This window comes from Pristiophorus japonicus, chromosome 3 (genome assembly GCF_044704955.1).
Source record: "Pristiophorus japonicus isolate sPriJap1 chromosome 3, sPriJap1.hap1, whole genome shotgun sequence".
NCBI classification, from domain to species: Eukaryota; Metazoa; Chordata; class Chondrichthyes; family Pristiophoridae; genus Pristiophorus; species Pristiophorus japonicus.
In genome coordinates this window covers 326,517,715-326,541,370 of record NC_091979.1, presented here as the reverse complement: position 1 = coordinate 326,541,370, position 23,656 = coordinate 326,517,715, and the positions used below count along the sequence as shown (strand labels likewise).

The window sequence follows — 23,656 nt, the reverse complement described above, 5'->3', positions numbered from 1 at the left end:
TACACTGCTCTAAAGGGCGGTGGAGTCAGACTCATTCTTATCTTTCAAAACGAGTTGGATAAGTATCCGAATGAAAAAAATTGCACAGCTGTGTGTAAATGACAGGGGAGTGAGACTTGTTGAGAGTTGGCATGGGCTCGACGGGCTGCAACCATTCCCTTATTCTTTGATTGTATAAGTTAGTGGCACATTTAATAGTGTGCATGTCAGCAGAATATTGAAAGGGACATGGATTCAGTCGGCACAACGAGAGGCATCTGATTCAGAAGATTTGGGTGCACGAAAATTCGGGTTTAATGACTTTAAAAGCATCATTTTTGTTTTGTGAAGATTCGGTCAGAAAAATGTTTGGGAAAAGAATTTTTTGCTGAAAAGGGCTCAGCACTTCATCTTCTTTTTGGCTGTTAGGGTCACACTTCTTTTCGATGGTATTCTTCCAGACTGTATATTTTCTTTGCTGTTTCACAATAACCAGTCCCTTGCACTACAGTCTATCTCACTGTTTCCAACGTCCCATGTACATGTTACCAGCAAGGAACATTTTGAAGCAGACTTCTAAAGCACACTGTCCAATATGGTTTATGGATTCAGAGGTAAAGTGCAGAGCACAGATAAGTTATTCAATTAAGGACTCTCCTTCAGTTAACATTTCTTTAGTTGTGCAAATGAAGATCATCAGTCAATTAATGATGTTTTCCCATGAAGGCAGGATAACATTTAATGATTATGCATTTTCTAAGTAAAAGCCCATGTGATTCAGGGCGAAGTGGCAAATTGGATCCAAATTTGGCTCAGAGGCAGGAAGCAAAGGGTACTGTTTGATGGGTGATTTTGTGACTGGAAGGATGTTTCCAGTGGGGTTCCACAGTTTTCAGTGCCAGATCCATTGCTTTTATGGTATTTATCAATGATCTAAACTTGATTATAGGTGTTATGATCACGAAGTTTTCAGGTGTTTTTAAAATAGGCAGTGGATTGATAATGAAGAAGAAAGCTGGAGACTACAGGAAGATATCAATCAACTAATAAGGGGGTAGAGCAGTTGCAAATGGAATTTAATCCAGAGATGTGAGAGATCGCGCATTTGTGGAGGGCTAACAAGGAAAGGGAATACACATCAACTGGTATGACATTGAGAAGTGTAGAGGAACAAAGGTAACTGGGATTGCTTGTCCACAGATCCCTGAAGGTAGCTGGCCAGTTGGAAAAGTTGGTTAAGAAGTCATATGGAATGGTTGCATTTATTGGCAGAAGCAAGGAACAGAACAGCAAGTGGTTTATGCTAGAACTGTATAAAATTCTGGTTAGGCCACAGCTGGAGTACTGCGTGCAGTTCTAGTCACCGCATTGAAGGAAGGACGTGAATACGCTGGAGAGGGTACAGAGGAGCTTTACGTAGTTGTTGCCGGCAGTGGAGCAACTTTGCTATGAGGACAGATTGGATAGGATGGGTTTGTTTTCCTTGGAACAGAGGAGGCTGATGGGCGACAGTATTGAGGTGTATAAAAATAGGAAGGGCCTAGATATTGTTGTTTAAAAGGGTCTATTTCACATAGCGGCGTGGTCAACAACCAGGCTGCATAATTTAAAAGTAATTAGTGTAAGGGTTAAAGGGCATTTGAAGTGAACATTCTGCATGCAGATGTTTGTGGGGGTCTCAAACTTACTGCCTGAAAGTGTGGTGCAGGCAGAAACCCTCACCACATTTAACAAGTTCTGAGATGTGCACATGAAATGCAATAAGGTGCAGGGGGACACACCTAAAACTGGGCATTTGTTGGCCGGTGCAGATACGATGGGCTTAAATGACTCCTTCCATGCTGTAAACCTCTATGATTATATAATTATCGGTTAGGATTACTTTCATGATGCAAAACGTGGCATCAGATAATTAATGGTGTTTCCAGTGAAGAAGTGTTCGTGCAAGCTGGGGCTCGAACTCAGGAAGCTGAGATGAAGCATCTTATGAGGTTTCTGTTCGGTGTACGGGGAGCGTTGTCTCGAACGGTGGCATTTTGCAGCCCAGTGAAGGGCGGTAAACCGCTGTTTGATGCTGCATTCTCCGCTTTCCGCCGGCAGCGGCTGATTGGAGAGTGTGGGAGCGGAAGTTAGGGCTTGTCCCTCCCTCACTCATTCTGGAGCTGGGGAAGAGCGATTAGTCGATGGGTTTGTTTGTGGCTTTAATTTTCTGTTGTGAAGCGTGGTGGCGTGGCAGGATCCTTTAATAAAAGCTCACAGCTGACCTGAATGCACGGAATGTGAAGCTTTGAGATATGGTTTCTCCAGCGTCAGGGCTGGAAACGGGAGGGAGTGAGAGACACTGTGAAGAATTTGAGTGTGAACAGAACTGTAGAGAGAAATCAGCAAATGGAACAGCATCGTGAGACACTGCACTCTGTTACCATTGAACCACTAATATGAATGATTTAATTTTATCTTATCATTAATTGAACACGTTTGCATAATGTTTCCGCCCGGTTTCGAACCGGGGAGCTTTCGCGTGTGAGGCGAACGTGATAACCACTACACTACGGAAACGCTGTGGCAGTAGCATTGTTGGGAACATAACCAGACCTTTAACCTCAACAGCTGGACTACACTTATGGAGCTTGTGTCACGAGAATAGAATGACGGTGCTATATTTAGCAAGGTTGTGAGTGTGGCAGGAATTGATCCCGTGTTTCTCTGCCTTTATACATAGGAACAGGAGTGGCCATTCCTCAGCAAGTGGTTAAAATCTGGAATACACTGCTCTAAAGGGCGGTGGAGTCAGACTCATTCTTATCTTTCAAAACGAGTTGGATAAGTATCCGAATGAAAAAAATTGCACAGCTGTGTGTAAATGACAGGGGAGTGAGACTTGCTGAGAGTTGGCATGGGCTCGACGGGCTGCAACCATTCCCTTATTCTTTGATTGTATAAGTTAGTGGCACATTTAATAGTGTGCATGTCAGCAGAATATTGAGAGGGACATGGATTCAGTCGGCACAACGAGAGGCATCTGATTCAGAAGATTTGGGTGCACGAAAATCCGGGTTTAATGACTTTAAAAGCATCATTTTTGTTTTGTGAAGATTCGGTCAGAAAAATGTTTGGGAAAATAATTTTTTGCTGAAAAGGGCTCAGCACTTCATCTTCTTTTTGGCTGTTCGGGTCACACTTCTTTTCGATGGTATTCTTCCAGAATGTATATTTTCTTTGCTGTTTGACAATAACCAGTCCCTTGCACTACAGTCTATCTCACTGTTTCCAACGTCCCATGTACATGTTACCAGCAAGGAACATTTTGAAGCAGACTTCTAAAGCACACTGTCCAATGTGGTTTATGGATTCAGAGGTAAAGTGCAGAGCACAGATAAGTTATTCAATTAAGGACTCTCCTTCAGTTAACATTTCTTTAGTTGTGCAAAGGAAGATCATCAGTCAATTAATGATGTTTTCCCATGAAGGCAGGATAACATTTAATGATTATGCATTTTCTAAGTAAATGCCCATGTGATTCAGGGCGAAGCGGCATATTGGATCCAAATTTTGCTCAGAGGCAGTTAGCAAAGGGTAATGTTTGATGGGTGTTTTTGTGACTGGAAGGATGATTCCAGTGGGGTTCCGCAGTTTTCAGAGCCAGATCCATTGCTTTTTATGGTATTTATGAATGATCTAAACTTGAATATAGGTGTTATGATTTCGAAGTTTTCAGGTGTTATTAAAATAGGCAGTGGGTTGATAATGAAGAAGAAAGCTGGAGACTCCTGGAAGATATCAATCAACTGATAAGGGGGTAGAGCAGTGGCAAATGGAATTTAATCCAGAGATGTGAGTGATAGCGCATTTGTGGAGGGCTAACAATGAAAGGGAATACACATCAACTGGTATGACATTGAGAAGTGTAGAGGAACAAAGGTAACTGGGATTGCTTGTCCACAAATCCCTGAATGTAGCTGGCCAGTTGGAAAAGTTGGTTAAGAAGTCATATGGAATGGTAGCCTTTATTGGCAGAAGCAAGGAACAGAACAGCAAGTGGGTTATGCTAGAACTATATGAAATTCTGGTTAGGCCACAGCTGCAGTACTGCGTGCAGTTCTAGTCACCGCATTGAAGGAAGGACGTGAATACGCTGGAGAGGGTACAGAGGAGATTTACGTAGATGTTGCCGGGAGTGGAGCAACTTTGCTATGAGGACAGATTGGATAGGATGGGTTTGTTTTCCTTGGAACAGAGGAGGCTGATGGGCGACAGCATTGAGGTTTATAAAAATAGGAGGGGCCTAGATATTGTAGATTGAAAGGTTCTATTTCACAGAGTGGAGTGGTCAACAACCAGGCTGCATAATTTAAAAGTAATTAGTGTAAGGGTTAAAGGGGATTTGAAGTGAACATTCTGCAAGCAGATGTTTGTGAGGGTCTCAAACTCACTGCCTGAAAGTGTGGTGCAGGCAGAAACCTTCACCACATTTAACAAGTTCTTAGATGTGCACATGAAATGCAATAAGGTGCAGGGGTACACGCCTCAAACTGGGCATTTGTTGGCCGGTGCAGATACAATGGGCTTAAATGACTCCTTCCAAGCTGTAAACCTCTATGATTAGAAATTATCGGTTAGGATTACTTTCATGATGCAAAACGTGGCAATCAGATAATTAATGGTGTTTCCAGTGAAGAAGTGTTCGTGCAAGCTGGGGCTCGAACTCAGGAAGGTGAGATGAAGCATCTTATGAGGCTGCTGTTCGGTGTACGGGGAGCGTTGTCTCGAACGGTGGCATTTTGCAGCCCAATGAAGGGCGGCAAACCGCTGTTTGATGCTGCATTTTCCGCTTTCCGCCGGCAGCGGCTGATTGGAGAGTGTTGGAGCGGAAGTTAGGGCTTGTCCCGCTCTCACTCACTCTGGAGCTGGGGAATAGTGATTAGTCGATGGGTTTGTTTGTGGCTTTAATTTTCTGTTGTGAAGCGTGGCGGCATGGCAGGATCCTTTAATAATCTCTCACAGCTGACCTGAATGCACGGAATGTGCAGCTTTGAGATATGGTTTCTCCAGCGTCAGGGCTGGAAACGGGAGGGAGTGAGAGACACTGTGTAGAATTTGAGAGTGTACAGAACTGCAGAGAGAAATCAGCAAATGGAACAGCATCGTGAGACACTGCACTCTGTTAATATTGAACCACTAATATGAATGATTTAATTTTATCTAATCATTAATTGAACACGTTTGCATAATGTTTCCGCCCGGTTTCGGACCGGGAATCTTGCGCGTGTTAGGCGAATGTGATAACCACTACACTACGGAAACGCTGTGGCAGAAAGACAGTGGGGAACTTAACCAGAGCTTTAACCTCAACAGCTGGACTACACTTCTGGAGCTTGTGTCACGAGAATAGAATGACGGTGCGAAATTTAGCAAGGTTCTGAGTGTGGCAGGAATTGATCCCGTGTTTCTCTGCCTTTTTCCATAGGAACAGGAGTGGCCATTCCTCAGCAGGTGGTTTGAATCTGGAATACACTGCTCTAAAGGGCGGTGGAGTCAGACTCAATCTTATCTTTCAAAACGGAGTTGGATTAGTATCCGAATGAAAAAAATTGCACAGCTGTGGGTAAATGACAGGGGAGTGAGACTTGTTGAGAGTTGGCATGGGCTCGACGGGCTGCAACCATTCCCTTATTCTTTGATTCTATAAGTTAGTGGCACATTTAATAGTGTGCATGTCAGCAGAATATTGAAAGGGACATGGATTCAGTCGGCACAACGAGAGGCATCTGATTCAGAAGATTCGGGTGCACGAAAATTCGGGTTTAATGACTTTAAAAGCATCATTTTTGTTTTGTGAAGATTCGGACAGAGAAATGTTTCGGAAAAGAATTTTTTGTTGAAAAGGGCTCAGCACTTCATCTTCTTTTTGGCTGTTAGGTCAACACTTCTTTTCGATGGTATTCTTCGAGATGGATATTTTCTTTGCTGTTTCACAATAACCAATCCCTTGCACTACAGTCTGTCTCACTGTTTCCAACGTCCCATGTAAATGTTACCAGCAAGGAACATTTTGAAACAGACTTCTAAACCACAGTTTCCAAAATGGTTTATGGATTCAGAGGTAAAGTGCAGAGCACAGATAAGTTATTCAATTAAGGACTCTCCTTCAGTTAACATTTCTTTAGTTGTGCAAATGAAGATCATCAGTCAATTAATGATGTTTTCCCATGAAGGCAGGATAACATTTAATGATTATGCATTTTCTAAGTAAAAGCCCATGTGATTCAGGGCGAAGTGGCAAATTGGATCCAAATTTGGCTCAGAGGCAGGAAGCAAACGGTAATGTTTGATGGGTGTTTTTGTGACTGGAAGGATGTTTCCAGTGGGGTTCCACAGTTTTCAGTGCCAGATCCATTGCTTTTATGGTATTTATCAATGATCTAAACTTGAATATAGGTGTTATGATTACGAAGTTTTCAGGTGTTATTAAAATAGGCAGTGTGGTTTATAATGAAGAAGAAAGCTGGAGACTCCAGGAAGATATCAATCAACTGATAAGGGGTTAGAGCAGTGGCAAATGGAATTTAATCCAGAGATGTGAGAGATCACGCATTTGTGGAGGGCTAACAAGGAAAGGGAATACAATTCAACTGGTATGACATTGAGAAGTGTAGAGGAACAAAGATAACTGGGATTGCTTGTCCACAGAACCCTGAAGGTAGCTGGCCAGTTGGAAAAGTTGGTTAAGAAGTCATATGGAATGGTTGCATTTATTGGCAGAAGCAAGGAACAGAACAGCAAGTGGGTTATGCTAGAACTGTATAAAATTCTGGTTAGGCCACAGCTGGAGTACTGCGTGCAGTTCTGGTCACCGCATTGAAGGAAGAACGTGAATACGCTGGAGAGGGTACAGAGGAGATTTACGTAGATGTTGCCGGGAGTGGAGCAACATTGCTATGAGGACAGATTGGACAGGATGGGTTTGTTTTCCTTGGAACACAGGAGGCTGATGGGCGACAGCATTGAGATGTATAAAAATAGGAGGGGCCTAGATATTGTTGATTAAAAGGGTCTATTTCACATAGTGGAGTGGTCAACAACCTGGCTGCATAATTTCAAAGTAATTAGTGTAAGGGTTAAAGGGGATTTGAAGTGAACATTCTGCAAGCAGATGTTTGTGGGGGTCTCAAACTCACTGCCTGAAAGTGTGGTGCAGGCAGAAACCCTCACCACATTTAACAAGTTCTTAGATGTGCACATTAAATGCAATAAGATGAATGGGTACTCACCTAAAACTGGGCATTTGTTGGCCGGTGCAGATACGATGGGCTTAAATGACTCCTTCCATGCTGTAAACATCTATGATTATATAATTATCGGTTAGGATTACTTTCATGATGCAAAACGTGGCAATCAGATAATTAATGGTGTTTCCAGTGAAGAAGTGTTCCTGCAAGCTGGGGCTCGAACTCAGGAAGTTGAGATGAAGCATCTTATGAGGCTGCTGTTTGGTGTACGGGGAGCGTTTTCTCGGACGGTGGCATTTTGCAGCCCAGTGAAGGGTGGTAAACCGCTGTTTGATGCTGCATTCTCCGCTTTCCACCGGCAGCCACTGATTGGAGAGTGTGGGAGCGGAAGTTAGGGCTTGTCCCGCCCTCACTCACTCTGGAGCTGGGGAAGAGCGATTAGTCGATGGGTTTGTTTGTGGCTTTAATTTTCTGTTGTGAAGCGTGGTGGCGTGGCAGGATCCTTTAATAATCTGTCACAGCTGACCTGAATGCACGGAATGTGCAGCTTTGAGATATGGTTTCTCCAGCGTCAGGGCTGGAAACGGGAGGGAGTGAGAGACACTGTGCAGAAGTTGAGTGTGTACAGAACTGCAGAGAGAAATTAGCAAATGGAACAGCATCGTGAGACACTGCACTCTGTTATTATTGAACCACTAATATGAATGATTTAATTTTATCTAATCATAAATTGAACACGTTTGCATAATGTTTCCGCCCGGTTTCGAACCGGGGACCTTTCACGTGTGAGGCGAACGTGATAACCACTACACTACGGAAACGCTGTGGCAGTAACACCGTGGGGAACATAACCAGAGCTTTAACCTCAACAGCTGGACTACACTTTTGGAGCTTGTGTCACGATAATAGAATGACGGTGCTATATTTAGCAAGGTTGTGAGTGTGGCAGGAATTGATCGCGTGTTTCTCTGCCTTTATACATGGGAACAGGAGTGGCCATTCCTCAGCAAGTGGTTAGAATCTTGAATACACTGCTCTAAAGGGCGGTGGAGTCAGACTCAATCTTATCTTTCAAACCGAGTTGGATAAGTATCCTAATGAAAGAAATTGCACAGCTTTGGGTAAATGACAGGGGAGTGAGACTTGTTGAGAGTTGGCATGGGCTCGACGGGCTGCAACCATTCCCTTATTCTTTGATTCTATAAGTTGTGGCACATTTGATAGTGTGCATGTCAGCAGCATATTGAAAGGGACATGGATTCAGTCGGCACAACGAGAGGCATCTGATTCAGAAGATTCGGGTGCACGAAAATTCGGGTTTAATGACTTTAAAAGCATAATTTTTGTTTTGTGAAGATTCGGTCAGAGAAATGTTTGGGAAAAGCATTTTTTGCTGAAAAGGGCTCAGCCCTTCATCTTCTTTTTGGCTGTTAGGGCCACACTTCTTTTCGATGGTATTCTTCCAGATTGTATATTTTCTTTGCTGTTTCACAATAACCAGTCCCTTGCACTACAGTCTATCTCATTGTTTCCAACGTCCCATGTACATGTTACCAGCAAGGAACATTTTGAAGCAGACTTCTAAAGCACAGTGTCCAAAATGGTTTATGGATTCAGAGGTAAAGTGCAGAGCACAGATAAGTTATTCAATTAAGGACTCTCCTTCAGTTAACATTTCTTTAGTTGTGCAAATGAAGATCATCAGTCAATTAATGATGTTTTCCCATGAAGGCAGGATAACATTTAATGATTATGCATTTTCTAAGTAAAAGCCCATGTGATTCAGGGCGAAGTGGCAAATTGGATCCAAATTTGGCTCAGAGGCAGGAAGCAAAGGCTAATGTTTGATGGGTGTTTTTGTGACTGGAAGGATGTTTCCAGTGGGGTTCCACAGTTTTCAGTGCCAGATCCATTGCTTTTTATGGTATTTATCAATGATCTAAACTTGAATATAGATGTTATGATTCCGAAGTTTTCAGGTGTTATTAAAATAGGCAGTGTGGTTGATAATGAAGAAGAAAGCTGGAGACTCCAGGAAGATATCAATCAACTGATCAGGGGGTAGAGCAGTGGCAAATGGAATTTAATCCAGAGATGTGAGAGATCGCGCATTTGTGGAGGGCTAACAAGGAAAGGGAATACACATCAACTGGTATGAAATTGAGAAGTGTAGAGGAACAAAGGTAACTGGGATTGCTTGTCCACAGATCCCTGAAGGTAGCTGGTCAGTTGGAAAAGTTGGTTAAGAAGTCATATGGAATGGTTGCATTTATTGGCAGAAGCAAGGAACAGAACAGCAAGTGGGTTTTGCTAGAACTGTATACAATTCTGGTTAGGCCACAGCTGGAGTACTGCGTGCAGTTCTAGTCACCGCATTGAAGGAAGGACGTGAATACGCTGGAGAGGGTACAGAGGAGATTTACGTAGATGTTGCCGGGAGTGGAGCAACTTTGCTCTGAGGACAGATTGGATGGGATGGGTTTGTTTTCCTTGGAACAGAGGAGGCTGATGGGCGACAGCATTAAGGTGTAAATAAAAAGGAGGGGCCTAGATATTGTTGATTAAAAGGGTCTATTTCACATAGTGGAGTGGTCAACAACCAGGCTGCATAATTTAAAAGAAATTAGTGTAAGGGTTAAAGGGGATTTGAAGTGAACATTCTGCATGCAGATGTTTGTGGGGGTCTCAAACTCACGGCCTGAAAGTGTGGTGCAGGCAGAAACCCTCACCACATTTAACAAGTTCTGAGATGTGCACATGAAATGCAATAAGGTGCAGGGGGACACACCTAAAACTGGACATTTGTTGGCCGGTGCAGATACGATGGGCTTAAATGACTCCTTCCATGCTGTAAACCTCTATGATTATATAATTATCAGTAAGGATTACTTTCATGATGCAAAACGTGGCAATCAGATAATTAATGGTGTTTCCAGTGAAGAAGTGTTCGTGCAAGCTGGGGCTCGAAGTCAGGAAGCTGAGATGAAGCATCTTATGAGGCTGCTGTTCGGTGTACGGTGAGCGTTGTCTCGAACGGTGGCATTTTGCAGCCCAGTGAAGGGCGGTAAACCGCTGTTTGATGCTGCATTTTCCGCTTTCCGCCGGCAGCGGCTGATTGGAGAGTGTTGGAACGGAAGTTAGGGCTTGTCCCGCTCTCACTCACTCTGGAGCTGGGGAATAGTGATTAGTCGATGGGTTTGTTTGTGGCTTTAATTTTCTGTTGTGAAGCGTGGCGGCATGGCAGGATCCTTTAATAATCTCTCACAGCTGACCTGAATGCACGGAATGTGCAGCTTTGAGATATGGTTTCTCCAGCGTCAGGGCTGGAAACGGGAGGGAGTGAGAGACACTGTGTAGAATTTGAGAGTGTACAGAACTGCAGAGAGAAATCAGCAAATGGAACAGCATCGTGAGACACTGCACTCTGTTACCATTGAACCACTAATATGAATGATTTAATTTTATCTAATCATTAATTGAACACGTTTGCATAATGTTTCCGCCCGGTTTCGGACCGGGAATCTTGCGCGTGTTAGGCGAATGTGATAACCACTACACTACGGAAACGCTGTGGCAGAAAGACAGTGGGGAACTTAACCAGAGCTTTAACCTCAACAGCTGGACTACACTTCTGGAGCTTGTGTCACGAGAATAGAATGACGGTGCGAAATTTAGCAAGGTTCTGAGTGTGGCAGGAATTGATCCCGTGTTTCTCTGCCTTTTTCCATAGGAACAGGAGTGGCCATTCCTCAGCAGGTGGTTAGAATCTGGAATACACTGCTCTAAAGGGCGGTGGAGTCAGACTCAATCTTATCTTTCAAAACGGAGTTGGATTAATATCCGAATGAAAAAAATTGCACAGCTGTGGGTAAATGACAGGGGAGTGAGACTTGTTGAGAGTTGGCATGGGCTCGACGGGCTGCAACCATTCCCTTATTCTTTGATTCTATAAGTTAGTGGCACATTTAATAGTGTGCATGTCAGCAGAATATTGAAAGGGACATGGATTCAGTCGGCACAACGAGAGGCATCTGATTCAGAAGATTCGGGTGCACGAAAATTCGGGTTTAATGACTTTAAAAGCATCATTTTTGTTTTGTGAAGATTCGGACAGAGAAATGTTTCGGAAAAGAATTTTTTTTGAAAAGGGCTCAGCACTTCATCTTCTTTTTGGCTGTTAGGTCAACACTTCTTTTCGATGGTATTCTTCGAGATGGATATTTTCTTTGCTGTTTCACAATAACCAATCCCTTGCACTACAGTCTGTCTCACTGTTTCCAACGTCCCATGTAAATGTTACCAGCAAGGAACATTTTGAAACAGACTTCTAAAGCACAGTGTCCAAAATGGTTTATGGATTCAGAGGTAAAGTGCAGAGCACAGATAAGTTATTCAATTAAGGACTCTCCTTCAGTTAACATTTCTTTAGTTGTGCAAATGAAGATCATCAGTCAATTAATGATGTTTTCCCATGAAGGCAGGATAACATTTAATGATTATGCATTTTCTAAGTAAAAGCCCATGTGATTCAGGGCGAAGTGGCAAATTGGATCCAAATTTGGCTCAGAGGCAGGAAGCAAAGGGTAATGTTTGATGGGTGTTTTTGTGACTGGAAGGATGTTTCCAGTGGGGTTCCACAGTTTTCAGTGCCAGATCCATTGCTTTTATGGTATTTATCAATGATCTAAACTTGAATATAGGTGTTATGATTACGAAGTTTTCAGGTGTTATTAAAATAGGCAGTGTGGTTTATAATGAAGAAGAAAGCTGGAGACTCCAGGAAGATATCAATCAACTGATAAGGGGTTAGAGCAGTGGCAAATGGAATTTAATCCAGAGATGTGAGAGATCACGCATTTGTGGAGGGCTAACAAGGAAAGGGAATACAATTCAACTGGTATGACATTGAGAAGTGTAGAGGAACAAAGATAACTGGGATTGCTTGTCCACAGAACCCTGAAGGTAGCTGGCCAGTTGGAAAAGTTGGTTAAGAAGTCATATGGAATGGTTGCATTTATTGGCAGAAGCAAGGAACAGAACAGCAAGTGGGTTATGCTAGAACTGTATAAAATTCTGGTTAGGCCACAGCTGGAGTACTGCGTGCAGTTCTGGTCACCGCATTGAAGGAAGAACGTGAATACGCTGGAGAGGGTACAGAGGAGATTTACGTAGATGTTGCCGGGAGTGGAGCAACATTGCTATGAGGACAGATTGGACAGGATGGGTTTGTTTTCCTTGGAACACAGGAGGCTGATGGGCGACAGCATTGAGATGTATAAAAATAGGAGGGGCCTAGATATTGTTGATTAAAAGGGTCTATTTCACATAGTGGAGTGGTCAACAACCAGGCTGCATAATTTCAAAGTAATTAGTGTAAGGGTTAAAGGGGATTTGAAGTGAACATTCTGCAAGCAGATGTTTGTGGGGGTCTCAAACTCACTGCCTGAAAGTGTGGTGCAGGCAGAAACCCTCACCACATTTAACAAGTTCTTAGATGTGCACATTAAATGCAATAAGATGAATGGGTACTCACCTAAAACTGGGCATTTGTTGGCCAGGTGCAGATACGATGGGCTTAAATGACTCCTTCCATGCTGTAAACATCTATGATTATATAATTATCGGTTAGGATTACTTTCATGATGCAAAACGTGGCAATCAGATAATTAATGGTGTTTCCAGTGAAGAAGTGTTCGTGCAAGCTGGGGCTCGAACTCAGGAAGTTGAGATGAAGCATCTTATGAGGCTGCTGTTTTGTGTACGGGGAGCGTTTTCTCGGACGGTGGCATTTTGCAGCCCAGTGAAGGGTGGTAAACCGCTGTTTGATGTTGCATTCTCCGCTCTCCACCGGCAGCCACTGATTGGAGAGTGTGGGAGCGGAAGTTAGGGCTTGTCCCGCCCTCACTCACTCTGGAGCTGGGGAAGAGCGATTAGTCGATGGGTTTGTTTGTGGCTTTAATTTTCTGTTGTGAAGCGTGGTGGCGTGGCAGGATCCTTTAATAATCTGTCACAGCTGACCTGAATGCACGGAATGTGCAGCTTTGAGATATGGTTTCTCCAGCGTCAGGGCTGGAAACGGGAGGGAGTGAGAGACACTGTGCAGAAGTTGAGTGTGTACAGAACTGCAGAGAGAAATCAGCAAATGGAACAGCATCGTGAGACACTGCACTCTGTTATTATTGAACCACTAATATGAATGATTTAATTTTATCTAATCATAAATTGAACACGTTTGCATAATGTGTCCGCCCGGTTTCGAACCGGGGACCTTTCACGTGTGAGGCGAACGTGATAACCACTACACTACGGAAACGCTGTGGCAGTAACACCGTGGGGAACATAACCAGAGCTTTAACCTCAACAGCTGGACTACACTTTTCGAGCTTGTGTCACGATAATAGAATGACGGTGCTGTATTTAGCAAGGTTGTGAGTGTGGCAGGAATTGATCGCGTGTTTCTCTGCCTTTATACATGGGAACAGGAGTGGCCATTCCTCAGCAAGTGGTTATAATCTTGAATACACTGCTCTAAAGGGCGGTGGAGTCAGACTCAATCTTATCTTTCAAACCGAGTTGGATAAGTATCCTAATGAAAGAAATTGCACAGCTTTGGGTAAATGACAGGGGAGTGAGACTTGTTGAGAGTTGGCATGGGCTCGACGGGCTGCAACCATTCCCTTATTCTTTGATTCTATAAGTTAGTGGCACATTTAATAGTGTGCATGTCAGCAGAATATTGAAAGGGACATGGATTCAGTCGGCACAACGAGAGGCATCTGATTCAGAAGATTCGGGTGCACGAAAATTCGGGTTTAATGACTTTAAAAGCATCATTTTTGTTTTGTGAAGATTCGGTCAGGGAAAGGATTGGGAAAATAATTTTTTGCTGAAAAGGGCTCAGCCCTTCATCTTCTTTTTGGCTGTTAGGGCCACACTTCTTTTCGATGGTATTCTTCCAGATTGTATATTTTCTTTCCTGTTTCACAATAACCAGTCCCTTGCACTACAGTCTATCTCATTGTTTCCAACGTCCCATGTACATGTTACCAGCAAGGAACATTTTGAAACAGACTTCTAAAGCACAGTGTCCAAAATGGTTTATGGATTCAGAGGTAAAGTGCAGAGCACAGATAACTTATTCAATTAAGGACTCTCCTTCAGTTAACATTTCTTTAGTTGTGCAAATGATTATCATCAGTCAATTAATGATGTTTTCCCATGAAGGCAGGATAACATTTAATGATTATGCATTTTCTAAGTAAAAGCCCATGTGATTCAGGGCGAAGTGGCAAATTGGATCCAAATTTGGCTCAGAGGCAGGAAGCAAAGGCTAATGTTTGATGGGTGTTTTTGTGACTGGAAGGATGTTTCCAGTGGGGTTCCACAGTTTTCAGTGCCAGATCCATTGCTTTTTATGGTATTTATCAATGATCTAAACTTGAATATAGATGTTATGATTCCGAAGTTTTCAGGTGTTATTAAAATAGGCAGTGTGGTTGATAATGAAGAAGAAAGCTGGAGACTCCAGGAAGATAACAATCAACTGATAAGGTGGTAGAGCAGTGGAAAATGAGAGATCGCGCATTTGTGGAGGGCAAACAAGGAAAGGGAATACACATCAACTGGTATGACATTGAGAAGTGTAGAGGAACAAAGGTAACTGGGATTGCTTGTCCACAGATCCCTGAAGGTCGCTGACCAGTTGGAAAAGTTGATTAAGAATTCATATGGAATGGTTGCATTTATTGGCAGAAGCAAGGAACAGAACAGCAAGTGGGTTATGCTAGAACTGTATAAAATAGTGGTTAGGCCACAGCTGGAGTTCTGCGTGCAGTTCTGGTCACCGCATTGAAGGAAGAACGTGAATACGCTGGAGAGGGTACAGAGGAGATTTACGTAGATGTTGCCGGGAGTGGAGCAACTTTGCTATGAGGACAGATTGGATAGGATGGGTTTGTTTTCCTTGGAACAGAGGAGGCTGATGGGCGACCGCATTGAGGTGTATAAAAGTAGGAGGGGCCTAGATATTGTTGATTAAAAGGGTCTATTTCACATAGTGGAGTGGTCAACAACCAGGCTGCATAACTTAAAAGTAATTAGTGTAAGGGTTAAAGGGGATTTGAAGTGAACATTCTGCATGCAGATGTTTGTGGGGGTCTCAAACTCACTGCCTAAAAGTGTGGTGCAGGCAGAAACCCTCACCACATTTAACCAGTTCTTAGATGTGCACATGAAATGCAATAAGGTGCAGGGGTACACACCTAAAACTGGGCATTTGTTGGCCGGTGCAGATACTATGGGCGTAAATGACTCTTTCCATGCTGTGAACCTCTATGATTATATAATTATCGGTTAGGATCACTTTCATGATGCAAAACGTGGCAATCAGATAATTAATGGTGTTTCCAGTGAAGAAGTGTTCGTGCAAGTTGGGGCTCGAACTCAGGAAGCTGAGATGAAGCATCTTATGAGGCTGCTGTTCGGAGCACGGGGAGCGTTGTCTGGAACGGTGGCATTTTGCAGCCCAGTGAAGGGCAGTAAACCGCTGTTTGATGCTGCATTCTCCGCTTTCCGCCGGCAGCGGCTGATGGGAGAGTGTGGGAGCGGAAGTTAGGGCTTGTCCCGCCCTCACTCACTCTGGAGCTGTGGAAGAGCGATTAGTCGATGGGTTTGTTTGTGGCTTTAATTTTCTGTTGTGAAGCGTGGTGGCGTGGCAGGATCCTTTAATAATCTCTCACAGCTGACCTGAATGCACGGAATGTGCAGCTTTGAGATATGGTTTCTCCAGCGTCAGGGCTGGAAACGGGAGGGAGTGAGAGACACTGTGTAGAATTTGAGTGTGAACAGAACTGCAGAGAGAAATCAGCAAATGGAACATCATCGTGAGACACTGCACTCTGTTAACATTGAACCACTAATATGAATGATTTAATTTTATCTTATCATTAATTGAACACGTTTGCATAATGTTCCCGCCCGGTTTCGGAATGGGGACTTTTCGCGTGTGAGGCGAACGTGATAACCACTACACTACGGAAAAGCTGTGGAAGTAACATTGTTGGGAACATAACCAGAGCTTTAACCTCAACAGCTGGACTACACTTCTGGAGCTTGTGTCACGAGAATCGAATGACGGTGCTATATTTAGCAAGGGTGTGAGTGTGGCAGGAATTGATCCCGTGTTTCTCTGCCTTTATACATAGGAACAGGAGTGGCCATTCCTCAGCAAGTGGTTAGAATCTGGAATACACTGCTCCAAAGGGCGGTGGAGTCAGACTCAATCTTATCTTTCAAAACGGAGTTGGATAAGTATCCGAATGAAAAAAATTGCACAGCTGTGGGTAAATGACAGGGGCGTGAGATTTGTTGAGAGTTTGCATGGGCTCGACGGGCTGCATCCATTCCCTTATTCTTTGATTCTATAAGTTAGTTGCACATTTAATAGTGTGCATGTCAGCAGAATATTGAAAGGGACATGGATTCAGTCGGCACAACGAGAGGCATCTGATTCAGAAGATTAGGGTGCACGAAAATTCGGGTTTAATGACTTTAAAAGCATCATTTTTGTTTTGTGAAGATTCGGTCAGAGAAATGTTTGAAAAATAATTTTTTGCTGAAAAGGGCTCAGCACTTCATATTCTTTTTGGCTGTTAGGGCCACACTTCTTTTCGATGGTATTCTTCCAGAATGTATATTTTCTTTGCTGTTTCACAATAACCAGTCCCTTGCACTATAGTCTATCTCACTGTTTCTAACGTCTCATGTACATGTTACCAGCAATGAACATTTTGAAGCAGACTTCTAAAGCACAGTGTCCAAAATGGTTTATGGATTCAGAGGTAAAGTGCAGAGCACAGATAAGTTATTCAATTAAGGACTCTCCTTCAGTTATCATTTCTTTAGTTGTGCAAATGAAGATCATCAGTCAATTAATGATGTTTTCCCATGAAGGCAGGATAACATTTAATGATTATGCATTTTCTATGTAAAAGCCCATGTGATTCATGGCGAAGTGGCAAATTGGATCCAAATTTGGCTCAGAGGCAGGAAGCAAATGGTAATGTTTGATGGGTGTTTTTGTGACTGGAAGGATGTTTCCAGTGGGGTTCCACAGTTTTCAGTGCCAAAACCATTGCTTTTATGGTATTTATCAATGATCTAAACTTGAATATAGGTGTTATGATTACGAAGTTTTCAGGTGTTATTAAAATAGGCAGTGTGGTTGATAATGAAGAAGAAAGCTGGAGACTCCAGGAAGATATCAATCAACTGATAAGGGGGTAGAGCAGTGGCAAATTGAATTTAATCGAGAGATGTGAGAGATCGCGCATTTGTGGAGGGCTAACCAGGAAAGGGAATACACATCAAGTGGTATGATATTGAGAAGTGTAGAGGAACAAAGGTAACTGGGATTGCTTGTCCACAGATCCCTGAAGGAAGCTGGCCAGTTGGAAAAGTTGGTTAAGAAGTCATATGGAATGGTTGCATTTATTGGCAGAAGCAAGGAACAGAACAGCAAGTGGGTTGTGCTAGAACTGTATAAAATTCTGGTTAGGCCACAGCTGGAGTACTGCGTGCAGTTCTAGTCACCGCATTGAAGGAAGGACGTGAATACGCTGGAGAGGGTACAGAGGAGATTTACGTAGATGTTGCCGGGAGAGGAGCAACTTTGCTATGAGGACAGATTGGATAGGATGGGTTTGTTTTCCTTGGAACAGAGGAAGCTGATGGGCGACAGCATTGAGGTGTATAAAAATAGGAGGGGCCTAGATATTGTTGATTAAAAGGGTCTATTTCACATAGTGGAGTGGTCAACAATCAGGCTGCATAATTTAAAAGTAATTAGTGTAAGGGTTAAAGGGGATTTGAAGTGAACATTCTGCATGCAGATGTTTGTGGGGGTCTCAAACTCACTGCCTGAAAGTGTGGTGCAGGCAGAAACCCTCACCACATTTAACCAGTTCTTAGATGTGCACATGAAATGCAATAAGGTGCAGGTGTACACAACTAAAACTGGGCATTTGTTGGCCGGTGCAGATACGATGGGCTTAAATGACTCCTTCCATGCTGTAAACCTCTATGATTATATAACTATCGGTTAGGATTACTTTCATGATGCAAAACGTGGCAATCAGATAATTAATGGTGTTTCCAGTGAAGAAGTGTTCGTGCAAGCTGGGGCTCGAACTCAGGAAGCTGAGATGAAGCATCTTATGAGGCTGCTGTTCGGTGTACGGGGAGCGTTGTCTCGAATGGTGGCATTTTGCAACCCAGTGAAGGGCGGTAAACCGCTGTTTGATGCTGCATTCTCCGCTTTCCGCCGGCAGCGGCTGATTGGAGAGTGTGGGAGCGGAAGTTAGGACTTCTCCCGCCCTCACTCACTCTGGAGCTGGGGAAGAGCGATTAGTCGATGGGTTTGTTTCTGGCTTTAATTTTCTGTTGTGAAGCGTGGTGGCGTGGCAGGATCCTTTAATAATCTCTCACAGCTGACCTGAATGCACCGAATGTGCAGCTTTGAGATATGGTTTCTCCAGCGTCAGGGCTGGAAACGGGAGGGAGTGAGATACACTGTGTAGACAGAACTGTGGAGAGAAATCAGCAAATGGAACAGCACCGTGAGACACTGCACTCTGTTAACATTGAACCACTAATATGATTGATTTAATTTTATCTTATCATTAATTGAACACGTTTGCATAATGTTTCCGCCCGGTTTCGAACCGGGGACCTGTCGCGTGTTAGGCAAACGTGATAACCACAACACTACGTAAACGCTGTGGCAGTAACATCGTTGGGAACATAACCAGAGCGTTAACCTCAACAGCTGGACGACACTTCTGGAGCTTGTGTCAGGAGAAGAGAATAACGGTGCTAGATTTAGCAAGGTTGTGAGTGTGGCAGGAATTGATCCCGTGTTTCTCTGCCTTTATACATAGGAACAGGAGTGGCCATTCCTCAGCAAGTGGTTAGAATCTGGAATACACTTCTCTAAAGGGCGGTGGAGTCAGACTCAATCTTATCTTTCAAAACGGAGTTGTATAAGTATCCGACTGAAAGAAATTGCACAGCTGCGGGTAAATGACAGGGGAGTGAGACTTGTTGAGAGTTGGCATGGGCTCGACGGGCTGCATCCATTCCCTTATTCTTTGATTCTATAAGTTAGTGGCACATTTAATAGTGTGCATGTCAGCAGAATATTGAAAGGGACATGGATTCAGTTGGCACAATGAGAGGCATCTGATTCAGAAGATTTGGGTGCACGAAAATTCGGGTTTAATGACTTTAAAAGCATCATTTTTCTTTTGTGAAGATTCGGTCAGAGAAATGTTTGAAAAATAATTTTTTGCTGAAAAGGGCTCAGCACTTCATCTTCTTTTTGGCTGTTAGGGCCACACTTCCTTTCGATGGTATTCTTCCAGAATGTATATTTTCTTTGCTGTTTCACAATAACCAGTCCCTTGCACTACAGTCTATCTCACTGTTTCCAACGTCTGATATACATGTTACCAGCAATGAACATGTATAATCAGACTTCTAAAGCACAGTGTCCAAAATGGTTTATGGATTCAGAGGTAAAGTGCAGAGCACAGAGAAGTTATTCAATTAAGGACTCTCCTTCAGTTAACATTTCTTTAGTTGTGCAAATGAAGATCATCAGTCAATTAATGATGTTTTCCCATGAAGGCAGGATAACATTTCATGATTATGCATTTTCTAATTAAAAGCCCATGTGATTCAGGGCGAAGTGGCAAATTGGATCCAAATTTGGCTCACAGGCAGGAAGCAAAGGGTAATGTTTGATGGGTGTTGATGTGACTGGAAGGATGTTTCCAGTGGGCTTCCACAGTTTTCAGTGCCAGATCCATTGCTTTTTATGGTATTTATCAATGATCTCAACTTGAAGATAAGTGTTATGATTACGAAGTTTTCAGGTGTTATTAAAATAGGCAGTGTGGTTGATAATGAAGAAGAAAGCTGGAGACTCCAGGAAGATATCAATCAACTGATAAGGGGGTAGAGCAGTGGCAAATTGAATTTAAACCAGAGATGTGAGAGATCGCGCATTTGTGGAGGGCTAACAAGGAAAGGGAATTCACATCAACTGGTATGACATTGAGAAGTGTAGAGGAACAAAGGTAACTGGGATTGCTTGTCCACAGATCCCTGAAGGTAGCTGGCCAGTTGGAAAAGTTGGTTAAGAAGTCATATGGAATGGTTGCATTTATTGGCAGAAGCAAGGAAGAGAACAGCAAGTGGGTTATGCTAGAACTGTATAAAATTCTGGTTAGGCCACAGCTGGAGTACTGCGTGCAGTTCTGTTCACCGCATTGATGGAAGAACGTGAATACGCTGGAGAGGGTACAGAGGAGATTTACGTAGATGTTGCCGGGAGTGGAGCAACTTTGCTATGAGGACAGATTGGATAGGATGGGTTTGTTTTCCTTGGAACAGAGGAGCCTGATGGGCGACAGCATTGAGGTGTATAAAAATAGGAGGGGCCTAGATATTGTTGAGTAAAAGGGTCTATTTCACATAGTGGAGTGGTCAACAACCAGGCTGCATAATTTAAAAGTAATTAGTGTAAGGGTTAAAGGGGATTTGAAGTGAACATTCTGCATGCAGATATTTGTGGGGGTCTCAAACTCACTGCCTGAAAGTGTGGTGCAGGCAGAAACCCTCACCACATTTAACCAGTTCTTAGATGTGCACATGAAATGCAATAAGGTGCAGGGGTACACATCTAAAACTGGGCATTTGTTGGCCGGTGCAGATACGATGGGCGTAAATGACTCCTTCCATGCTGTAAACCTCTATGATGAAATAATTATCGGTTAGGATTACTTTCATGATGCAAAACGTGGCAATCAGATAATTAATGCTGTTTCCAGTGAAGAAGTGTTCGTGCAAGCTGGGGCTCGAACTCAGGAAGCTGAGATGAAGCATCTTATGAGGCTGCTGTTCGGAGCACGGGGAGCGTTGTCTGGAACGGTGGCATTTTGCAGCCCAGTGAAGGGCGGTAAACCGCTGTTTGATGCTGCATTCTCCACTTTCCGCCGGCAGCGGCTGATTGGAGAGTGTGGGAGCGGAAGTTAGGGCTTGTCCCGCCCTCACTCACTCTGGAGCTGAGGAAGAGCGATTAGTCGATCGGTTTGTTTGTGGCTTTAATTTTCTGTTGTGAAGCGTGGTGGCGTGGCAGGATTCTTTAATAATCTCTCACAGCTTACCTGAATGCACGGAATGTGCAGCTTTGAGATATGGTTTCTCCAGCGTCAGGGCTGGAAACGAGAGGGAGTGAGAGACACTGTGTAGAATTTGAGTGTGAAATGAACTGCAGAGAGAAATCAGCAAATGGAACAGCATCGTGAGACACTGCACTCTGTTAACATTGAACCACTAATATGAATGATTTAATTTTATCTTATCATTAATTGAACACGTTTGCATAATGTTTCCGCCCGGTTTCGAACCGGGGACCTTTCGCGTGTTAGGTGAACGTGATAACCACTACACTACGGAAACTCTGTGGCAGTAACATTGTTGGGAACATAACCAGAGCTTTAACCTCAACAGCTGGACTACACTTCTGGAGCTTGTGTCACGAGAATAGAATAACGGTGCGATATTTAGCAAGGTTGTGAGTGTGGCAGGAATTGATCCCGTGTTTCTCTGCCTTTATACATAGGAACAGGAGTGGCCATTCCTCAGCAATTGGTTAGAATCTGGAATACACTTCTCGATAGGGCGGTGGAGTCAGACTCAATCTTATCTTTCAAAACGGCGTTGTATAAGTATCCGAATGAAAAAAATTGCACAGCTGTGGGTAAAAGACAGGGGAGTGAGACTTGTTGAGAGTTGGCATGGGCTCGACGGGCTGCATCCATTCCCTTATGCTTTGATTCTATAAGTTAGTGGCACATTTAATAGTGTGCATGTCAGCAGAATATTGAAAGGGACATGGATTCAGTCGGCACAACGAGAGGCATCTGATTCAGAAGATTCCGGTGCATGAAAATTCGGGTTTAATGACTTTAAAAGCATCATTTTTCTTTTGTGAAGATTCGGTCAGAAAAATGTTTGAAAAAGAATTTTTTGCTGAAAAGGGCTCAGCACTTCATCTTCTTTTTGGCTGTTAGGGCCACACTTCTTTTCGATGTTATTATTCCAGAATGCATATTTTCTTTGCTGTTTCACAATAACCAGTCCCTTGCACTACAGTCTATCTCACTGTTTCCAACGTCTCATGTACATGTTACCAGCAATGAACATTTTGAAGCAGATTTCTAAAGCACAGTGTCCAAAATGGTTTATGGATTCAGAGGTAAAGTGCAGAGCACAGCTAAGTTATTCAATTAAGGACTCTCCTTCAGTTAACATTTCTTTAGTTGTGCAAATGAAGATCATCAGTCAATTAATGATGTTTTCCTATGAAGGCAGGATAACATTTAATGATTATGCATTTTCTTAGTAAAAGCCCATGTGATTCAGGGCGAAGTGGCATATTGGATCCAAATTTGGCTCAGAGGCAGGAAGCAAAGGGTAATGTTTGATGGGTGTTTTTGTGACTGGAAGGATGTTTCCAGTGGGGTTCCGCAGTTTTCAGTGCCAGATCCATTGCTTTTTATGGTATTTATCAATGATCTAAACTTGAATACAGGTGTTATGATTACGAAGTTTTCAGGTGTTATTAAAATAGCAGTGCGGTTGATAATGAAGAAGAAAGCTGGAGACTCCAGGAAGATATCAATCAACTGATAAGGGGGTAGAGCAGTGGCAAATGGAATTTAATCCAGAGATGTGAGGGATCGCGCATTTGTGGAGGGCTAACAAGGAAAGGGAATACACATCAACTGGTATGACATTGAGAAGTGTTGAGGAACAAAGGTAACTGGGATTGCTTGTCCACAGATCCCTGAAGGTAGCTGGCCAGTTGGAAAAGTTGGTTAAGAAGTCATATGGAATGGTTGCATTTATTGGCAGAAGCAAGGAACAGAACAGCAAGTGGGTTATGCTAGACCTGTATAAAATTCTGGTTAGGCCACAGCTGGAGTACAGCGTGCAGTTCTGGTCACCGCATTGAAGGAAGAACATGAATAAGCTAGAGCGGGAACAGAGGAGATTTACGTAGATGTTACAGGGAGTGGAGCAACATTGCTAGGAGGACAGATTGATTCGGATGGGTTTGTTTTCCTTGGAACAGAGGAGGCTGATGGGCGACAGCATTGAGGTGTATAAAAATAAGAGCGGCCTGGATATTGTTGATTAAAAGGGTCTATTTCACAGAGTGGAGTGGTCAACAACCAGGCTGCATAATTTAAAAGTAATTAGTGTCAGGTTTAAAGGGGATTTGAGGTGAACATTCTGCATGCAGATGTTTGTGAGGGTCTCAAACTCACTGCCTGAAAGTGTTGTGCAGGCAGAAAGCCTCACCACATTTAACAAGTTCTTAG

The 23,656-nt window shown here is 43.2% G+C and overlaps 6 non-coding genes across 6 annotated transcripts; all 6 read right to left on the bottom strand.

Moving 5' to 3' along the window:
• Window positions 1–2,465: 2,465 nt before the first annotated feature.
• On the bottom strand, window positions 2,466–2,538 carry trnav-cac (transfer RNA valine (anticodon CAC)). The gene has a single exon. It is a non-coding gene; the product is annotated as a tRNA-Val (tRNA).
• A 2,672-nt stretch (window positions 2,539–5,210) lies between these two features.
• On the bottom strand, window positions 5,211–5,283 carry trnav-aac (transfer RNA valine (anticodon AAC)). Its single transcript has one exon. It is a non-coding gene; the product is annotated as a tRNA-Val (tRNA).
• Window positions 5,284–7,956: 2,673 nt separating this feature from the next.
• trnav-cac (transfer RNA valine (anticodon CAC)) lies at window positions 7,957–8,029 on the bottom strand. Its single transcript has one exon. It is a non-coding gene; the product is annotated as a tRNA-Val (tRNA).
• Window positions 8,030–10,702: 2,673 nt separating this feature from the next.
• trnav-aac (transfer RNA valine (anticodon AAC)) lies at window positions 10,703–10,775 on the bottom strand. The gene has a single exon. It is a non-coding gene; the product is annotated as a tRNA-Val (tRNA).
• Window positions 10,776–13,448: 2,673 nt separating this feature from the next.
• On the bottom strand, window positions 13,449–13,521 carry trnav-cac (transfer RNA valine (anticodon CAC)). Its single transcript has one exon. It is a non-coding gene; the product is annotated as a tRNA-Val (tRNA).
• Window positions 13,522–21,655: 8,134 nt separating this feature from the next.
• On the bottom strand, window positions 21,656–21,728 carry trnav-aac (transfer RNA valine (anticodon AAC)). The gene has a single exon. It is a non-coding gene; the product is annotated as a tRNA-Val (tRNA).
• Window positions 21,729–23,656: the final 1,928 nt, after the last annotated feature.